Consider the following 18,738-nt stretch of genomic DNA (forward strand, 5'->3'; position numbering starts at 1 on the left):
TCACATCATTGCTCTTTAAAAAAAATTGTCTTTTTCTTACTGATTTTTATGCGCTCTTTAAAAAATTCTGACATTATTAATTTTTCTCCTAGGTAAATGTTTCCCATTGTCACTTACCTTTCAACGTTGCTTCTGCTATCTTATAGCTAAATCTATTAGTTTTTTCTTTGTGGCTCTTAGATTTTGTTACTTGTCAACCTAGAAGTTCTTCAGTCAAAAATTATAAAAATATTTCCCTGTGGTTCCTTCTGGTAGTTTTAAAAATTTTTAATGTTTGGATCATTCATCCATATAATTGTACCTAAGTGATCTAAATAAAATTTTCCCTTGGTAGATAACTAACATTGTTGACTAAGATGTCAAATTTCCACCATCAATTTGAAATGTTAATTTTATCTAATACTAAATACCCATATATATATTCATAGTTATTTCTTGAGTTTTATTCTTTCTCTTTCAAGCAAAACTGAAAGATAAAGTATATTAAAAAGTATACAAATTGTAAATAAAAGAGCTTGGTGATTTTTACAAAGCAAACATACATTATAACAATCAGCTATGTCAAGAGGTAAAATTATCACAATTTCAAAAACTTCTCTTTTCTAGGTAGACAATTAGATCTCCAAAAATTGACAACTCTATCTTTTAAAAATACTATCTGTCTTTTGCTCCTATTGCATTAAGAAGGTCTCCAGAAATGTTAAAAGCAAGGACCTACTTGTCTTATTTCTGCTTTCAATAGGGAATGCCTTTGATCTTTCAGTACTAAACATGAGACTTGCTTCAGGTTCTTGATAGATTCTTCCTAATAAAATTACAGATTTTTTTCTTTTTCTATTCAAGTTTATGAAGATTTGAAAAATCATGCATTGGAATTTAATTTTTATGAGGCAACAAGCAGAATTGTGCAAAGGTGACCTTGTTCAGGTGGACTTGCTTGGACATCAGGCTATCTGGGATAAGGATGCCTCCCCTACTTCAGGAGGAGCGAACTCGGCTTTCACCCCTTGCCACTGTCCCTTTGCAAGAGCGGCTGCAGTGTCCTATTGTCCCAAAGACTTCAGTAAGACAGATGACTAAACTTTCCAGGTAATTTCTGTAAACTGCTTTCACTCCAAATCTAGAGAAGCTGATGTTAGGCAGTTTCTCAGTACCCAAATGCTAGACTTTCATGACTGTATTATAAGGAAGAGAGATGAGGATATGCAGGTGGTAGTAGGGGTGAGGCATTAAGGTGTCGCCGCTGGAATAACTGTGCCCTGGGATGGTGGCCTCTCTGTGACGTGTTAGAAATATTAGGAAAGTCTAACTATGCCATCTCTCCCTTTGCTAACTACTGACATACCTATTTCCCCTTTCCCCTCAAAAGTATATTCCTTAACCTATATGATGTGACATTGTGGACTTCATCCTGAACTTTGTGGGTACAGATGATAACTCAGATTAGACCCACCAGGTGGGGAAATAACATAAAATATTTAATCATTTAGCAAGATTGTCATATTTTTAAAGCCAATCTGTCAGTGATCTGAATTATATGAATAGATATTTTAATAAAGTACTTTTCTTTTCTTTTTTTGTGATAAACTCTAACATGATACAATCCTGGGTCTGATTTTTCAATATTTATTTATCATTATTAAAATCTCTATTCATGAGTAAGAGGAAGCTATTCTATTTCAATAGAAATATGTTGTTTCTTTGTAAACAATAATTCTGATAAAATGTTTGATAGTTTTTCATTTTTATTCTTGTGTTCTGAATAAACATAATAACTTTGTTATTAAATAATGAAGTTATTATAGTTTAATAGTTTATTAGTTTCCCCAAAGTTTAATAGTTTATTAAATAACAAAGTTATAAGTTTAGTAGAATGGACCAGTAAAACTGGGCCTTGTGCATTTTGGGTGAAGGGTAGATATTGACTACATTTTCAATACTTTCTTTTCATTATTGTTTTATTTGGGTTTCCTATCTCTTTTTAAATTCAAATTTTGTAGCTTAAGCCTTTCTGGGAAATATTCTATAACTGTCCATTTCATATAACCCTCACCTCAAACTATTGAAACCAATATCTATGTTTCTGTCTTTAAAAACTGTCTCACAAAAAATATCACAGTGTTTCTTTTCTTGTTCCTAATTTTATTTGTTGATGTCCTTTTTCTAAAAAAGATTTTCTAAAATTTTTGTTTCTAAAAAACCAGTTTTAAAATTATTTTTGCTATTTTTCTATTTTTAACATTAATTTTTCTACTATCTTTATAAATATCAACTACCTATGATAAGTTGGTTTTGTTATTAAAATTTGACTTCCTGTATTTAATACTTAGTTCATTTATTTCTAATTCTTTCTTATCAGCTAATACATGCATTTAAGCCTAATATTTTTTGGCTAAGTGCTTCTTTGTTCATCACACAAATTTTGGCATTAATTTTAAAATAATCTCTAATATCCTCTTTAATGTAAGTAATTTAGGAGAGTAATTTTAAATTTCAAAGAGACAGATTTTATTTTAGTTGTTTTTCATTACGCATATTGAACAATTTGTTTTTTGATGCATGATATATTTCTACTTTTTTCCCAAGTCAGTACATTCAGTAACTTTGTCTCATTTTCCTAAAAATTTCATTGTGTTAAGTTGTATGGATGTATCATAATTTATTTAATCATTACCATATAGGTGGAAATTTAGATTCTTTAGGACTTTGCTCTTGCAAAGGGTCCTACAAAAACATACAGTATCTCTATACATATGTGCAAGTATTTCTTCAGGAGAACACCCTAGAATGGGACTCATGGGTCAAACTTACATTTTGAATTAGGTCCATAAGATCCAATTGGGTTTTAAAAGTCTTTAGACACACACACGCACACACACACACACACAAATACTGTTTACCCTCATCATCACCATCATTAGATGTTATCAGTCTTTGTGTATGTATGTGAGTGCCAATCTGATTGTGCTAGGCAGAATAATGGCCCCCAAAGATGCCCACACCCTAGTTCTCAGAATTTAAAAAACAGTACCCTTATGGCAGAAAGTAAAGAGGAACTAAAAAGTCTCTTGATGAAAGTGAAAGAGGAGAGTGAAAAAGTTGGCTTAAAGCTCAACATTCAGAAAACGAAGATCATGGCATCCGGTCCCATCACTTCGTGGGAAATAGATGGGGAAACAGTGGAAACAGTGGCAGACTTTATTTTTTGGGGCTCCAAAATCACTGCAGATGGTAATTGCAGCCATGAAAGTGGAAGACGCTTACTCCTTGGAAGAAAAGTTATGACCAGCCTAGATAGTATATTCAAAAGCAGAGACATTACTTTGCTGACTAAGGTCCGTCTAGTCAAGGCTATGGTTTTTCCTGTGGTCATGTATGGATGTGAGAGTTGGACTGTGAAGGCTAAGCGCCGAAGAATTGATGCTCTTGAACTGTGGTGTTGGAGAAGACTCTTGAGAGTCCCTTGGACTGCAAGGAGATCCAACCAGTCCATTCTAAAGGAGATCAGCCCTGGGATTTCTTTGGAAGGAATGATGCTGAAGCTGAAACTCCAGTACTTTGGCCACCTCATGTGAATAGTTGACTCATTGGAAAAGACTCTGATGCTGGGAGAGATTGGGGGCAGGAGGAGAAGGGGATGACAGAGGATGAGATGGCTGGATGGCATCACTGACTCGATGGACGTGAGTCTGCATGAACTCGGGGAGTTGGTGATGGACAGGGAGGCCTGGCGTGCTGCGATTCATGGGGTTGCAAAGAGTCGGACACGACTGAGCGACTGAACTGAACTGAACTGAACCTTGAAAATATGATTGAAGTTATGAGTTTAAGATGGGGATATTATTTTCATTTTCCTATCTATGTGAGTCCCAGTATAACTGCACAAGCTCTTAAAAGTGGAACAGGGAGGCAGAAGAAAGGGTCAGAGAAATGCAGTATGAGGACTTGACCAACTCTTGCTGATTTTAAAGATGGAAGTAGGTAACTGTGAGGCAATCTGGTAGCTTCTAGAAAGTGGGGATCTGTGCTCAGTTTATAGTCATCAAGAAACCAGGACCTCAGTCTAATAAATGCAAGAAACGGAATTCTACAAACAACCTAAATAAAGAGAAAACATGCTTCCCTAGAGCCTCCAGAAAGGCAGGCAGCCTGCCATCACTTTGATTTTAGCCAGCTGAGATCGGTGTTAGACTTCTGACTACCAGAATTGTATGACAATAAATTTGTGTTGTCTTAAGGTACTGTGCTGTGTCATTCAGTTGTATCCAACTGTTTGAGACCCAGTGGACTGTAGCCCACCAGACTCCTCTGTCCATGGTGATTCTCCAGGCAAGAATACTGGAGTGGGTTGCCATGCCCTCCTCCAGGGGACCTTCCCAGCCCAGGGATGGAACCCAGGTCTCCCACAGTGCAAGCAGATTCTTTACCATCTTAGCCACTAGAGAAGCCCTTTAAGCTACTAAATTGTGATGATTTATTACAGTAGAAATAGAAAACTAATACACTGATGCTTGAATTTTGCATTTTGTTTTTAGGTCATAGCTTTTTGTTTGAATTGTGAGTAAGAAATGTGATGTAAGCCCTCATTTTTAAATTTTGTTGATATTTCCTTTGAGGCTTTGTGTGCCTGTGTGGGTTCTGTCTCCTGACTTAATTCTGATTGTCACTCTAGCATATGTAACTATTCCATTTCTATTTGAAAATAATGCAAATTCACTATTGGGTTCAAAATTCTTAATTGCTACATAGATTGATTAAATCAAACTCGAATAGTTATTCAAGCTGTTTATACCTTTCCTTATTATTATTTTCTACTATTTATTTTCTATTCATTCAGCTTTACAAATGCTTATAGTTTTTCTCTTTTCATACTTTTCTCAGGGTTGGTTAGAATTCTTTTTTCTGTTTCATTTTTTTTCCCTCTAGGGACCTGGAGTTATATTTTCTATTTCTAGTCTTTTAATCTTTATCCCTGATATTGTTACCATGTACATTTAAGCAAAAATCTAATATTCATATATTAACACTTCTACTGTAAATTTAAACTACACTTGACCTCCTGAATAACATGCTAGAAAATTCAGAACTGTGTCTTTGTTTAACCTTCAAAATTAGACATTATTATTATTTAATACAGACTATTGTGGTTATGTTTGTTTACACATTAATCGGTTTCTTTTTTGTCTTTGGTGTACTGCAGATGCACTTCAACTTACAAAGTATGAATTTCTTCTTATCCTGTTTGTAATGCATTGTGGTTCTTGTCTTTGTGGTTTCATATCTCTCCTCAGTTCAAGAAAATTCCATCATTGTCTCTTCAAGTACTGTCCATCTCCCTCATTCTTCGTTCTCTCCTAAGAATTGATTTGGTGCGTACTGGACCTCTTATTTTATCCTATAGGTCTCTTGATTTCTCTTTCATATCATCTATTCTCTATTTTCTGTGTTGTTATTCATCAGTGTCTAAAATGCTGCTTTAATATATATATTGTAACAATTTTACTTTACACTTTCAAAATGCTATTTGCTTATTAAAAAAAAATCTGTTGGTCACTCTGGGGTTTTACTGGTATCTCAGACAGTAAAGAATCCACCTGCAATGCGGGAGACCTGGGTTTGATCCCTGGGTTGGGAAGATCCCCGGAGGAGGGCATGCTAACCCACTTGAGTGTTCCTGCCTGGAGAATCCCCATGGACAGAGGAGGCTGGTGGGCTACAGTCCATGGGATTGCAAATAGCTGGACGTGACTGAGCAACTAAGCACAGTACAGCAGAGCTGATCACTCTAGATAGTTTCATGTTGCTTGCTCAGTTTGGTATTTTCAGTAAAAAAAATTTCAACTATAATATCTTTTTCCTCTTCAGTTCAAAGTTCTAATAGATTTTGGAATTTCTGGATTTAGCTAACATTTAGAAAATCATTACTTCTTATGATTTCTTTTTCCATTTGTCTTGCATTATAGGATAACCCCATATTTGAATCCCTCAGTATAATAACTAATTTTCACCTAGATCTATTCTGTCATTCAGCTATTTTATGCATACATGCTAAGCCGTTTCAGTCGTGTCCAACTCTTTGTGGCCATATGGACTGTAGCCCTCCAGGCTCCTCCATCCATGGCATTCTCCAAGGAAGAATACTGGAGTGGGCTGCCATGCTCTCTTCCAGGGGATCTTCCTGACTCAGCGATCGAACCTGCGTCTCATGTCTCCTGAATGGCAGACAGGTTCTTAAAATTAGTGCCACCTGGGAAGTCCCTCAGCTATTTTATTAAATTTTAATTTTAGCAAATATGTTTTGAAAGATTCAATTATTCTTTTATTGTGGCTTATATATTTTCTTTTTCTTTTAAAATACAGAGGCAATATTCTCAAAATTTTCTGAGAATATTTTTAAAATTTAATTAAAAAATTTCTGCTTTTTCCTGCATTGATTCTGATCCCTGGCAATTAGTCCTCTGAGTTCTGTTCATCTCTTATTTTTCTTTCTTTTACATTGCTTGCCTATTGTAATTACTGGTAATTTTTGATTGCTCATTTGTACTTACAGATTAACTGAAGTAAGTAAATAAGTGAAGTCTCTCAGTCGTGTCTGACTCTTTGTGATCCCATGGACTGTAGCCTACCAGGTTACTCCGTCCATGGGATTCTCCAGGCAAGAATACTGGAGTGGGTTACCATTTCCTTCTCCAGGGGATCTTCCCAACCCAGGGATTGAACCCGGGTCTCCCGCATTGGAGGCAGATGCTTTAACCTCTGAGCCACCAGGGAAGATACATTACAGATTAGGGCCTGCAGTAATCTCATGAGTAGCTATGCTGATAGTCTCTGACTGAGGGTCTCTATTCTAAGGACAGTGATTGAAGGTTTCTATTAGAGCTTTCACAGTTTTGTGGAAGTAGGAATTGAGTTTTATGCCTGCTTGGAATTTTTGTTGGGTGGATTTTTCTTTTTTATGAGGAGGCTCTTTGTCCATTGTAAGGACTATAAGTTACCTGGGCTAGTGTCTCATTTCACTTGTCTTAGGACACATTTTTTTTCTTCCTGGAGTAGAACTAAGTAATGAATGAATCGGCCTCCTTTCTAGGGCCCACTTTTTCTCATAGCACTCACTGTTTGCAGTCAGGAAGCTGTTTTGTGTTTCTGAGGAAACACTCATTAGTGCGGTGGGGTACTCTCTTTTGTGATTTTTGCCTCTTTCTGAGGCTTTGATTTCTTATCCCTACTAGGTTTTGTCCAACATTCATACACTCCCCCCCCCAACCCCCCCTCACAATCTCTCTCTACCTCTGGCCCAAATATGGGAGGGTCTGCCAGAACTGGGGAGTGAACTGTATATGCTCAGGTCACAGATCTATATAGTCTTCCAAGACCCTGAAGGGCCCTGGACAGTCACCCAGGCCCAGGCTTCTAGCATGAAACCCTGGGATCCCAATCTGACATTTACCAAGATCCAAGACCATAGCAACTTCAATGTGCCATTTTATTCTGAAATTAGAAAATTAGGTCAGGCAGTCAGAGGACCTGAACAGGAGCCTGCCTGATAATATCTAATGCTGTCAGCTTTTGCCACTTCCTTCTCTTCCAATAGACCAGTGCCTTCCAAAGACCACTTGCCTATATGTCTATGCAAACCACAGACCATGTCACACTCACCTGCCTAGAGCCTCCAATAATTGAAGGAGGGTCACTCAAGCTCTGTGATTGCTTGAACACATGCAGACCATGGGCCCATACAGGACTGGCGGTACTCTCGCCACTCTCATATCTTGGAGAAAGGCTCATTAAACCTACAGCCTATAGCGTGTCTCCATTTCACTGACAACCTTCCAAAACAACAGCCTGATGCCCTGAACTATGGCAGAGCAGTCTCACTTCAAGACCTGGGCAGCAACCTCACTGAATGAAACAGCCTTTCCAGCAGAAGTTGAGTCCAAGGGAATAAATGGCCCTTACTCCCTGAATCCAACTAAGGAGTACATAGACTATGGCGCTAGGCACCTTGAGCTCCTCATCTGGATACTGCTTTGTAGAAAAAGCAAGATCTTCCAAGTAGGGAATAAAAAGAGAAACACACACACAGGCTCTCACACACAAAAAACAAAAACGTCCCAGACACTCACCAATATCCTCAGAGCTAGTTGCTTGTGTGGCAGCTGCGGAGCATCTAAAATTCATGGCAGGGGGTCTCTGTCCCTCCTAGAGCACTTAACCTTGAAGAGCAGCCTCAGGGCATTGCTCTCTCTTTCTGACCCAGTGCATCTATCAGTACCAGTGATGAGGGAGCTGGCTCCTTCACCCAAGTCTCTCGGGAAATAGTCTCATTTGAATACCAAGCAGAATGCTCAAAGAATGAGGGATGAGGCCAGGGCTGGAGACACAGCCAAATCCCAGAGGTTGTGCAGTGTGGAGTTTCCCAGGAAGGCAAACCACAGTGCAGTTGGAGCTTGCAAGGTGAGGTACGTGACTTTGGCTGTGTGGGGTAAATAAACGCGGGCCCAACACGGGGGCAGGTTGGGCTGGGATGCGCCAAGCGTCTAGGGGTGGCTCAGAGTATGGAAAAACGATTCTCTGAGGCGGTGCAGCAGACATGACGCACCTGAGAAGGGCCTCTGATCTCGCGGGATCTCGGTAGACGTACAGGCGCGCGTCAGGAGAGCCTGGGATGAGAGACGCCCAGGTGCCCCAAGGCCGAAGGTTCCTCCCTTCAGGCTCGTCTGTGAGGAGTTTGGCTTACCTCGCCTATCGCTCAATGCCTAAAGCTCTGGGGGCTTCTTGACCTCCTCTAGTCACAGTCACAGAGCAGTGGCGGCTCAACCCAGAGGTCTGAACAGGTAGGGGCAAGGTGCTCTGACCCAATGGTACCTGAGTGGGACCCCAAACTCGAGCCTTCGAGAGCCTGAAGTGGCGGGGCGGGGGTGGGGGGGGGGGAGGAGGAGTGCGGGGGAGGAGGGGTGGGGGAGGAGGAGGGGTGGGGGTGGGGAGGAGGGGTGGGGGTGGGGGGGAGGGGTTGCGGTGGGGGAAGTGGCACCAGCTTCTCTCTCTGAACCCGGAGTCCACTTTTTATCCTCTGCCAAGGCTCAAGGCCACAGCAACCTGCTGGTATTCTCCAGGCAAGAACACTGGAGTGGGTTGCCATCTCCTTCTCCAGTGCATGAAAGTGAAAAGTGAAAGTCAAGTCGCTCAGTTGTGTCAGACTCTTTGCGACCCCATGGACTGCAGCCTTTCAGGCTCCTTGGTCCATGGGATTTTCCAGGCAAGAGTACTGGAGTGGGGTGCCATTGCCTTCTCCAACAGCAACTTGAATGCATTCTAATCTTAAAAAACAAACAAACAAACAAAAAACAGCCTTTTTTGGAGCTGTAATTCACGTAGCATACATTTCACCCGTTTAACGTGTACAATTCAGTGGTTTTCACTATACTCAAAAGTTGTGCAACCATTGTCACTGTCGAATCCCAGAAGAGTTCCCATTTTATCACTCCCAAAAGAAACCCCCTCTATTGGCAGTCACTTTACCTTTGTTCCTTCCCTTAGCCTATGGCAACAATTGATTTACTTTCTGCCTTGATGAATTCATCTATTTTGGAGATTTCATATGAAAGGAATCATACAATATGTGTTATTTTATGTTTGGCTTCTTATATTTAGGATAATGTGTTCAAGGTTCATCTATGTTGTAACATACATCAGTATTTCATTCCCTTTTATGGCTGCATGATATTTTGTTGCATGGTCATACTACATTTGTTTATCCATTCAGCAGTTGATGGACATTTGGATTATTTTAACCTTTTGACTTTTATGATTAGTGCTGTTATAAATATTCATATGTAAGTTTTTGTGTAGGAGTATGTTTTCTTTTCTCTTGGAATATACCGAGGAGAGGACTTGTTGGTTCATATGGCAACTCTATGTTTAATTTTTGAGGAACTGCCAAACTGGTTCACAAAGAGGCTACACCATTTTGCAGCCCCACTAGCTATGTATGAGGCTTCCAGTTTCTCCACAAACTTGGCTACACTTGTTATTGTACATCTTTTTAGATTATAATTGTTTTAGTGGTCATGAATCAGTACCTCATTGTGTTTGAGAACCTAACTTATTAAATGTTTTTTCATGTGCTTGTTGGCCATTTATATATCTTTGAAGAAATGTCTATTTAGAATCTTGCCCACTTTTAAATTGAGAATTTTTCTTTTAGTTATTATTATTGTGAGTGTTCTTTATGTATTACAGATACAAAACTGTATATATGATTGTAAATATTTTCTTCCATTCTGTGGGTTGTCTTTTTATTTTTTGAGGTGTTCTTTTGAACATAAGCATTTTTAATATTCATGATATCTATTTACCTATCTACTTATATATTTTTTGGTTGCTTGTGCCTTTCATATGTTATCTAACAAAGATTTTCTTCTATTTTTTCTTCTAAGAATTTTTAAATTTTGGTTCTTAAATTTAGGTCTTCATATATATTGAGCTAATTTTTGTATGTGGTGTGAAGTAGTGGCATTTTTCTAATAATTTTCTTTGATCCTTTGGATATGGTTTTTTAACAGTTTTTTAGCATAATTATATTAGCTGATTTGAAGTCTCTATTTAGTTAATTTTACTATGTTTCTCAGGAACTTTTTTTTTTTTTAATTGCTTTCCCCCATGTCTTTTGGCCATAGTTGCCTATTTCTTTGAGGATCTTATACTTTTTTGTTGAAATGTGGACATTTAAAATAATACAATGCTATACTTTTGGGTAATAGTCTCCTACCACCTCCAGGGTTTGTTGTTGTTGTTATTTGTTGACATTTGTGTTTATTTGTGACTTTTCTGGAATAATTATATGAAGTCTGTGTTCTTTGTTGTATCTGACTACTGATGTCTCCACTTGGTTAGTCTAGTGGTCAGCTCAAAACTGGAGAGAGATTTCCTTAAATAATTTGTATAGGTAAATCTTCCAGTCTTTGCTAAAGGGCTCTGTGTGCATATTGGGTCATGCTTGAGTGCTCTAATGGATTGCTTATGACTTTGCCTTGGCTTTAACTTTCTGCTTGTGCAGAGCCTCAAGGTCAGTTAGAAGTGAGAGATTAATATGTTCTTAGGTACTTACTGGGCATGCATACATTCCTCAACATGATGTGGCCTTCTAGATTCCAGTAACATGTCAGAGCTTTCCAAAGCCCCTATGGATACTTCATTACCCAGTCTTTTCTTTTAAACTTTTCTGGCTGTCCTCTTGGTAGTCCTAGCTGAAATACCACTTAAAGCATCTACTGATTAGACAAGTCCTACATTGTTGTTCAGTTACTAAGTCCTGTCTGACTTTTTGCAACCCCATGAACTGCAGCACGCCAGGCTTCCTTGTCCTTCACCATCTCCGGGAGCTTGCTCAAAATCATGTCCATTGAGTCAGTGATGCCATCTATTATATTTATCTCATCCTCTGTCACTCCCTTCTCCTCTTGCCCTCAATATTTCCCAGCATCAGAGTCTTTTCCAATAAGTTGGCTCTTTGCATCAGGTGGCTAAAGTATTGGAGCTGTAGCTTCAGAATCAGTCCTTCCAATGAATACTCAGGGTTGATTTACTTTTAGGATTGACTGGTTTGATCTCCTTGCTGCCTAAGCTACTCTCAAGAGTCTTCTCCAACACCAACATTCAAAATCATCAATTCTTTGGTGCTCAGCCCTCTTTGTGGTCCAACTTTCACATCCATACAAGACTGCTGGAAAAATCATAGATTTGATTATATGGATCTTTGTTGGCAAAGTGATGTTTCTGCTTTTAACTATGCTGTCTAGGTTTATTGTAGCTTTTCTTTCAAGAAGCAAAAGTCTTTTAAGTTTGTAGCTGCAGTCCTCATTTGCAGTGATTTTGGAGCCCCCCAAAATTAAATCTGTCATTGTTTCCACTTTTTCCCCATCTATTTGCCACAAAGTGATGGGACCAAATGCCATGATTTTCATTTTTTGAATGCTGAGTTTTAAGCCAGCTTTTTCACTGTCCTCTTTCACCTTCGTCAAGAGGCTCTTTAGTTCCTCTTCACTTTCTGCCATTAGAGTGGCATCATCTGTATATCTGAGGTTTTTGATATTTCTCCCAGAAATCTTGATTCCAGCTTGTGATTTACCAGCCCAGCATTTCACATGATGTACTCTGCATAGAAGTTGAATAAGCAGGGTGACAATATACAGCCTTGAAGTACTCCTTTCCCAATTTGGAACCAGTCCATTGTTCCATATACAGTTCTAGCTGTTCCTTCTTGATTTGCATACAGATTTCTCAGGAGGCAGGTCAGGTGGTCTGGTAGTCCCATCTCTTTAAGTATTCTCAGTTTGTTGTGATCCAGACAAAGGCTTTAGCATAGTCAATGAAGCAGAAGTAGATGTTTGTTTGGAGTTCTTATGTTTCTTCTATGATCCAATGGATATTGGCAATTAGATCTCTGGTTCCTCTGCCTTTTCTAAATCCAACTTTAATACCTGGAAGTTCTTGGTTCACATACTGTTGAAGCCTAGCTTGAAGAATTTTGAGCATTACTTTACTAGCGTGTGAGTTGAGTGCAATTGTGCAGTAGTTTGAGCATTCTTTGGCATTGTCTTTCTTTGGGATTGGAATGAAAACTGACCATTTCCAGTCTTGTGGCCACTGCTGAGTTTTCCAAATTTGCTGACATATTGAGCATAGCACTTTAAGAGCATCATGTTTTAGGATTAGAACAGCTCAGCTGGAATTCTATCACCTCCTCTTGCTTTTGTTCATAGTAATGCATTCTGAGGCCCACTTGACTTCACATTTCAAGATGTCTGGTTCTAGGTGAGTGGCCTTACCATCAGGGTTCGCAGTCATTAAGGTCTTTTTTTATACAGTTCTGTGTATTCTTGCCACCTCTTAATGTCTTCTGCTTCTTTTAGGTCCTTGCCGTTTCTGTCCTTTATTGAGCCAATCTTTGCATGAAATGTTCCTTTGGTATCTCTAACTTTCCTGAAGAAATCTCTATTCCATTGTATTGTTTCCCTGTATTTCTTTGCATTGTTCCCTTAAGAAGGCTTTCTTATCTCTCCTTGTTATTCTCTGGAACTCTGCTTTCAGTTGGGTGTATCTTTCCCTTTCTCCTTTGCCTTTTGCATCTCTTCTTTTCTCAGGTGTTTGTAAGGCCTCCTCAGACAACCACTTGGCCTTCTTGCATTTCTTTTTCTTGGGGATGGTTTCAGTCACTACCTCCTGTAAAATGTACCTTTGTCCACAGTTCTTCAGGCACTCTGTGTACCAAATCTATTCCTTTGAATCTATTCGTTACCTCCACTGTATAATCATAAGAGATTTGATTTTGGTCATACCTGAATGGCCTAGTGGTTTTTCCTACTTTATTCAATTTAAGCCTGAAGTTTTCAATAAGGACCTGATGATCTGAGCCACAGTCATTCCAGGTTTTGTTTTTGCTGACTGTATAGAGCTTCTCCATCCTTGGCTGCAAAAAATATAATCAATCTGATTTTGGTTTTGACCATCTGATGATGTCCATGTGTAGAGCTGTCTCTTGCCACATTAAATATTGTTGATTGTTTTTAAGAAATGCCCAGCAGGTAAATCATTTTTCATAGGATATCTTCTGTATCAGGTCAAAATAAAGACATACCTTTTGAATGGTACTTTTTAGGGAACTGGTAGGTGATATACTGCTATTCTAGGGGCTTAGGGGTTTTGGAGGAGTTCCAAACCCATTCTCTCCAGACTCAGGGATTTCACAGCTACTGTTGTTGTGAAGTTGTCAGTTTTCAAGTTTGGGAAGGTTGGGAAGACAGGATTAGGGCAAGTTAAAATGTCATTAAATTTGCTGTTCTTATCACTGTTCATCTCTTTTCCTTGAGTGTACATTTACTTATTGTTGCACATCTTTAGTTAATTTCAGAGTTCTGAAAAAGTTGATTTTGATGATTTTTGCCAGTGATTTTCCTCATTGCTTTTATAGAGAAGCAGATTTTCAGTTATCAAGTCCTAAATAACTCAGCCATTTTGGAAGTGCTCTGTCATATTGAATGCTGATCTATTTTCTAATTTGGTTGTTTTGTACACTAATACAGAGATTGTCATAAGTAAACATAACAGATAATATACTTAGCTCTCATAACATTAAAAAAAATAACTATTGTCATCTTTTGGAATCTATCAATAGTACAAAGATATCATGGTTTGATTATTTGCCTGTTTCTGTCCTAAGAGTTTTCTACCTTAAGGTAGAAAGCACTTAATATAATTGACAACCAAAGATTATGACTATGAACACAAGCTTTGTCTTCTGAAAAAACATAGGTTTAATATTTGTTTTCTTATAAGTGTATGACTTTAGACATATTGCTAATGTCTCTGACTTTCAATCTTCTCACTTATAAAATAGCAACCATAATATATACCTCATAGAGTTATGCTGAAGATTGAATGACACAATGTATGTAAAGCTCTTTCTTCAATAAATGGTACCTATTATTATTTAAAATTGAAGCTGGTACTTTAGGTATAATTTCAGTGGAGGAAATTAGTAGGTGGGATGGTTTATTCATTGACAGAAATTTAATATCCTCCCACCTCTTTCATTTGGTTAGTTTGAAATTTTTCATTCTGATTTTTCTGCTGTGGTTTTTGGAGGGATCTCATTTATGTGTTTTAATTCCAAAGCACAAGAGAATCCTCCTTCTTATGGTGTCCCCATAAATTGCACTTGTCTGCTTTTACCAAAGGGCCAAGAAAAGTGCTAGAGGTTACTGTTCATCTAGATTGAGCAGTCAGTTTTGAGCAAAAGTAGGCTTAACACTTCATATAACATAGTAATTTTAGGTATATAACTTGGCATGCCAATGATAAACACAGATGTTTCACAGAATGTTATCTGTCTTTTGTTGTTGTTTAGTCACTCAGTTGTGTCTGACTCTTTGAGACCCCCATGGACTGTAGTCCACTAGACTCTCTGTCCATGGGATTTTTCAGGCAAGATTACTGGAGTAGGTTGGCATTTCCTTCTTGAGGAGATCTTTCTTACCCAGGTATTGAACCTGCATCTTTGTGTCTCCTGTATTGCATGTGAATTCTTTACCTCTGATGCACCAGGAAAGCCCCATATCTATCTTATTAGTTAAGTAAATATAACCAGTCCTAGAAGGCAATAACATCCAAATGTCAAAATATTTCTTCCTCTTATATTTTCAAATATCAGATTATGCCCTTCCCAGTGTGTGTGTGCTCAGTCGTTCAGTTGTGTCTGGCCTTTTGGGACACCATGGACTGTAGCCTGCCAGGTGCCTCTGTCCATGACGTTTTCCAGGCAAGAATACTGGAGTTGGGTACCATTTCCTACTCCAGGGGATTTTCCTGACCCAGGGATCAAACCTATGTCTCTTGTGTCTCTTGCATTGGCAGCAGATTCTTACCCAGTAGTAGGTACTAAATTAATCCAATAGATAAAATGAAAAGATACCACACTCATAATTTTCAGTTACTGTTGTCATTCAGTCATTCAGTCACTGTTGCCATTCAGTCATTCAGTCGTGTTGAACTCTTTGAGATCCCATGGACTGCAGGATGCCAGGCTTCCCTGTCCTTCACTATCTTTTGCAGTTTGCTCAAACTTATGTCCGTTGAGTCACTGATGCCATCCAACCATCTCATTCTCTGTCACCCACTTCTCCTCCTGCCCTCAATCTTTCCTAGCATCAAGGTCTTCTCCAATGAGTTGGCTCTTCATATCAGGTAGCCAAAGTATTGGAGCTTCAGCTTCAGCATCAGTCCTTCCAGTGAATACTTAGGGTTGATTTTCTTTAAGATTGACTGATTTGATCTCCTTGCTGTCCAAGGGACTCTCAAAAGTCTTCACCAGCACCACAGTTCCAAAGCATCAATTCTTCAGTGCTCCATCTTCTCTTTGGTCCAATTCTCACATCCATACATGACTACTGGAAAAATCATAGCTTTGATGATACAGACCTATGTCAGCAAAGTGATGTCTCTGCTTTATAATATGTTGTCTGGGTTTGTCATAGCTTTCCTTCCAAGGAGGAAACATCTTTTAATTTCATGGCTGCAGTCACTTTCCACAATGATTTTAGAGCCCAAGAAAATAAAGTCTGTCACTGTTTTCATTTTTCCCCCATCTATTTAAAATGAAGTCATGGCATGGATGCCCAATTTTCAGTAGCATTTACACAAATAATTAATAACAAAAAATTAAATCCAGTAGTGTTCACACATATGAGTAACAAAAATTTAAATTAGGTAAATGTATATAAGCTTCCGGAGAAGGCAATGGCACCCCACTCCAGTACTCTTGCCTGGAAAATCCCATGGATGGAGGAGCCTGGTAGGCTGCAGTCCATGGGGTTGCTAAAAGTCAGGCAAGACTGAACGACTTCACTTTCGCTTTTCACTTTCATGCATTGGAGAAGGAAATGGCAACCCACTCCAGTGTTCTTGCCTGGAGAATCCCAGAGACAGTGGGCCCCAGTCTATGGGGTCGCACAGAGTTGGACACAACTGAAGTGACTTGGCAGCAGTAGCAGCATATAAGCTTCCCAGGTGGTGCTTCTGGTAAAGAAACTGCCTGCCAATGCAAGAGATGCAAGAACTATGGGTTTGATCCCTGGGTCAGGAAGATCCTCTAGAGGAGGAAATGGTAATCCACTCCAGTATTCTTACCTAGAAAATTCCACTGGCAGAGGAGCTTGGCGGGCTACAGCCCATGGAGTGGCAGAGTTGGACACAACTGAGCAACTGCGTATACACACAAAGTGTATATATAAGCATTTCTTTATATATAGTTTTCTCAATTAAATAGAGTAAAGCTTTTTGTTTACATGATCTTGTGAGAGTCAGAATAAATATGTTCAAGTATTTTGTTAAGATATATTTGAATACCTGTGTATTTAATGAGTCAATATTTAGGTAAAATTATAATTTTTGTTACTAATTAACTTTTGAGTTGCTACCTAGAAGTTTATTGGAAGCAGAGTACATGGAATATAGCAATTGCTATTTCGTGAATTTTGTGTGAATTTTGTGAACTCACAATTGTGTGAATTTTTTCAGTCCACATGTGTTTTCTCTTCTGAAGTTTCAAGGCATTTCCTTAGTTTAATCCTGTGCCTCTTGTTGAGTTTTGGTGATGACAGTCTATGCTATTTATAAGCGTGACTTGCTCACCCAGTCCATGGATCATTTTCAGAGATAATTAGTTTCCTTATATTCTTTCTTTACTTCCTGCCTTCATTCAGTTAGAGATTTAAGGAAATAGTTAATTTCCAGCATATTTTATAGATGATTTGAAGAGCTTTCTGAAATCAAAATGCTAATTTTTTTTCAAGCCTGAATAAAATTAGAGAGTGAACCCAGAGTATGTATAGAAAAAAAGGTAAGTGGAATAGAGTACTAAATACAGACATTATAGGTAGTAGTATTCCCATTGTCATCTACATCATTTGGCTATCCCTTCTTTTACAAGGAAAATGGATCTAGAATTATTTGACAAATGGAATCTGTAATGCTTTCTTTAGGATTCAAAGACATTTCCCCCCAAGTAAAAAGTTGGAGGAAGTTTAATATTTACAGAGAGACTACAGTGATCCAGATGTTGTGATCAGAAGTCCTTTATACATTATTTAAAGTTTATCCCAGTCCTAAAGTCATTACTATTTTTTTTTTTCTTTTCAGATTAGGAAATTTTTCTTAGAAAGGTTAAATATTTTGCATAGGTCTTACCACCAATAAAGATAGAGCCAAAATACCAACTTAGGTCTACCAAATACCTAATTCTATGCCATTTTCAAAATACTTTCTTGAATGTGGTATAAATGTTTAGATTAAGGAGGTAAATTAAATATTTTTATGAAATGAAAAATGTTAAAGAGTGCATTTATGTAACTTTTAAAAATGTAACTTTTGATAGCAATAGGTGGTTCAAGAATGGAAGCAGTGATATTTTTCCCAGATGTTGATAAGTAAGGAAACCAAAATCAATGCTACTTTCTGTCATCCTTCTTTCCCCAATACCCCACCCTCTTTTAAGAATTTAATGTTTAGTTATAAACAAAACAAAAAACCTTAAATATATGTCCTATTTCCATTATGTGGGATGGCCATGTTTCCAAACATAAAGAGTCTATTGAACATTTGACTCAATAAGTCATTAATTTTTTTGTGGGAACATTGATAATTCTTATTGTTAATATTTTATATTCCATTTCTTCTGTACACTTAGAGTTGAACTTGGAGTAACTATTCAGTGATTAGGGCACATTTATCATCCTCTCTTTAATGATTTCTGTGACCTATCCAAATCCAAATCCACTCTTCACTCTTCTCTCTCTTGTTGTATGTCCTAGGAGGCTGACATTTATGGAGTACATTAATTTGATCTCCTACTCTCATCCTTTCTATTGGGTTCTCTGTGACAGCCCCATTAGCAAATTGGGAGCATAAAGAAAATAAGACTGAAGTATTTTTTCTTCCTGATTTCAGAAGATTGCTTAAATCTACCTACAAAAGACCACTCACTGCCCCTGTAGCGATAGTTATTCTCTTCAGGTTTCAGCAACTTCTTTCTCTCCATTTTTTTTTTTTTTGTCAGACCTAGGAGTAATAGCAATTGTGGCTTGCTGATTTCCCTTAATGCTTATTTACCGTTTTGTGAATAGTCCCTTCTTATTCCCTTTGAGTGTGAAATCTGCTTCCTCCTGGGAGCCCAACTAACACACA

This window comes from Ovis canadensis, chromosome 2 (assembly GCF_042477335.2).
Source record: "Ovis canadensis isolate MfBH-ARS-UI-01 breed Bighorn chromosome 2, ARS-UI_OviCan_v2, whole genome shotgun sequence".
NCBI classification, from domain to species: Eukaryota; Metazoa; Chordata; class Mammalia; order Artiodactyla; family Bovidae; genus Ovis; species Ovis canadensis.